This window comes from Lycium barbarum, chromosome 5 (genome assembly GCF_019175385.1).
Source record: "Lycium barbarum isolate Lr01 chromosome 5, ASM1917538v2, whole genome shotgun sequence".
In the NCBI taxonomy this organism is placed as follows: Eukaryota; Viridiplantae; Streptophyta; class Magnoliopsida; order Solanales; family Solanaceae; genus Lycium; species Lycium barbarum.
The window spans coordinates 70,937,943-70,940,482 of record NC_083341.1 but is presented as its reverse complement, the minus strand read 5'-3'; the positions used below and the strand labels follow the sequence as shown (position 1 = coordinate 70,940,482).

The 2,540-nt window shown below is 41.9% G+C and overlaps 1 pseudogene; it reads left to right on the top strand.

Moving 5' to 3' along the window:
- Positions 1 to 1,473: 1,473 nt before the first annotated feature.
- Positions 1,474 to 1,590, top strand: LOC132643385 (5S ribosomal RNA; annotated as a pseudogene).
- Positions 1,591 to 2,540: the final 950 nt, after the last annotated feature.

Sequence of the window (2,540 nt, the reverse complement as noted above, 5' to 3'; positions counted from 1 at the left end):
AAAAAGGGGTCTCAGGTCTAGCTCCAATAACCCCATTTCCTCCACCAAGTGCCACAGACCAGGTGATGAGAAAGGCTATCCTTTTGCTGACCCGGTTAGTAGCAGCCCAAGATCAGCTACAGGGTGTGGGCCATGGTAATAGGGGTCAAAGAAGAGGTTCAGGTCCTTAAGGATTGACAGTGAGTTTAGAAGTGGCCCGAGGCTGCTGTTCCCTAGGCACTCAGCAATTTCAACAACTAGTGCGCCTCCACAGTTTCCTAAACTTAGGTTTGATAGATCTATTTATTCTGGACCAGTTCAGAGCTCCAGAGATTCCAGTTCTCAGATTTCATTGGTTCCAGTCAGACGAGACCACCTATATTACGATGTACCTAGTGTGGTAAACTGCATTTTGGTCCGTCTCGATTGGAGTTAGATGTTTGTTATGCCTGTGCTCGGCCCGACCATCGTAGGCGTGACTGTTCATGGATGCGTGGTAAAGGTAGGGTCCTGCCCACAGGATTAACAACCAGTTATTCGTCATTCGTACGCCCTTCAGGGAAAAGCTCTCAGACATCATCAGACTGGGGTAGCTATCAAAGAGGAACGTTTACGTCGAGTAATCTTCAGTATCATACCATGTACTAGCTAGGCGACGGGGACTTGAGACTTTAACCAACTTTATTGCAGGTAAATTGTCAGTATTTCCCTTATGATGTATATGTATTAAATGGTCCGAGTCCTACATTGCTATCTGCTACTCCCTATATTGCTGGTCGGATCGGGGCAAAACGTGACCCGATTAAACCTTTCAAAGTGCTTCACCAGTGAGGCGTCAAGATGATTAGATAGGAGTTGTAACTTCTTCTGGTAAGAAGTGGAAGGGATAAGTAAATGTTTAAATACGACACTTGAGTATAAATATGCTAATAATTTAAGAGTACAAAGGGGTAACCGAGGTAAGAGAACGATGTACATTACTAAAAGAGCCAGATGTTGACAAAGGCCTTTTAGCACATGAAATATGTTGGTAAGGATGTGGTACGGAGATAGGTACATAAGGACACATGAATAAAAGACAAAGGTAGAATCAAGGTAAAAGAAAGAGGAACCAGGAACCACTTCATAAAGGATAAGGTTAGAAGATTTCAAGGAAAGCCTTACTCGAAGTTCTAAGATAAGGATGTCACGAAAGGCCGAGTGACAGAGAAACGAAGTGGAATTAGGGATGGAAACAAGAAAGCTAAATCTTATGGATAATTGAAACTAAGATGTTTTGGTCCCTACTAGAAATCTTAAATTTAAGAATGGAAGGAAGTCGTGTGTTGATCGATGGTTATTATTGAGAGTTTCGAAGGCTAAACTAGCATTTGCTCGGTCAGGGAAGTAAGAGATCTTCCCACTCCGGAGGGAGATGCATTACAGGAATTTTATTGGGATCCATTAGAACTTCAGCTTGTTCTAAGTCATGCAATAAAGGTCACGCAGTAGGGTGGATGCGATCGTACCAGCATTAACGCACCGGATCCTATCAGGACTCCAAAGTTAAGTGTGCTGGGGTGAGAGTAATACTAGGATGGGTGACCCCCTGGGAAGTTTACTAAGAGTCCTACAAATTCGAACATAAGAGAATGATGAGGGACTAGAATAGCTTGAGGGAAATTAGAAGTGTGTGAAACTCACGGTTGGAAACTCCAGATAATTGTGAGAGATTAGGCGGACCGGCTTACCAAAGAGAGAGAAGACATATTACCGCTACAGAACTAGGACGAGTTTAAAATAGTATTGGGGATATTTTGTAAGTAAGGCGTTAGGAGAGGTATATACGATATTTTATGTGTGGTCAATCAGTTTGCGTGCCCCGATAATCGATGTTGTGATGTGGTAAAGGTACTGATTGAACAAGTATTGAAGTTCGAGTGGTAAGTGTTACACAGCAAGGCGACATTAATCTCTCTAAAATTAAAGTTGGATAATCCTGATGCAATCACATCAGGGAAAAGGGAGAAAGTGAGTATACAAGTGTAAGAAGGTTAGGATGCCCTGAGAAAAGGAGAGGTATAGGCAACGAGGGTATTTTGCTAAAAAGGGTTAACTCAAGCTTCAAGATGGGAATCTTGAAGGTAAGTACAGTGGCAAAGAACCATTCAGATGAATCTCGAAAGTAAGTATACGGAAAGAATGGAGTATGTAGTATAGAATGAAAGGCGAATGTAGAGGATGAATCAGTTGGGATATTATGATATCATCCCAGATGGGGGATATATGGTTAAATGGATCAGGCCGTTCGATCCTCGGCACTATTACATATAAATAGAATGGGTCGTTCGTTCCTCGGCATTATTATATATATATGGATTGGGTTGCACGTTCCGCAGCACTATTATAATACACATGTATGAGAAAGATTTTATGAGAAGCTAAGCATGCATGGTATCCGCCTTAAGAGGCAATCAGAAGTACAACTTACTTTCTTATCTCATGATATGCCCTATGTGTCCTATTATATTATTGTTCATGCCTTACATACTCAGTACACTGTTCGTACTGATGTCCCTTCT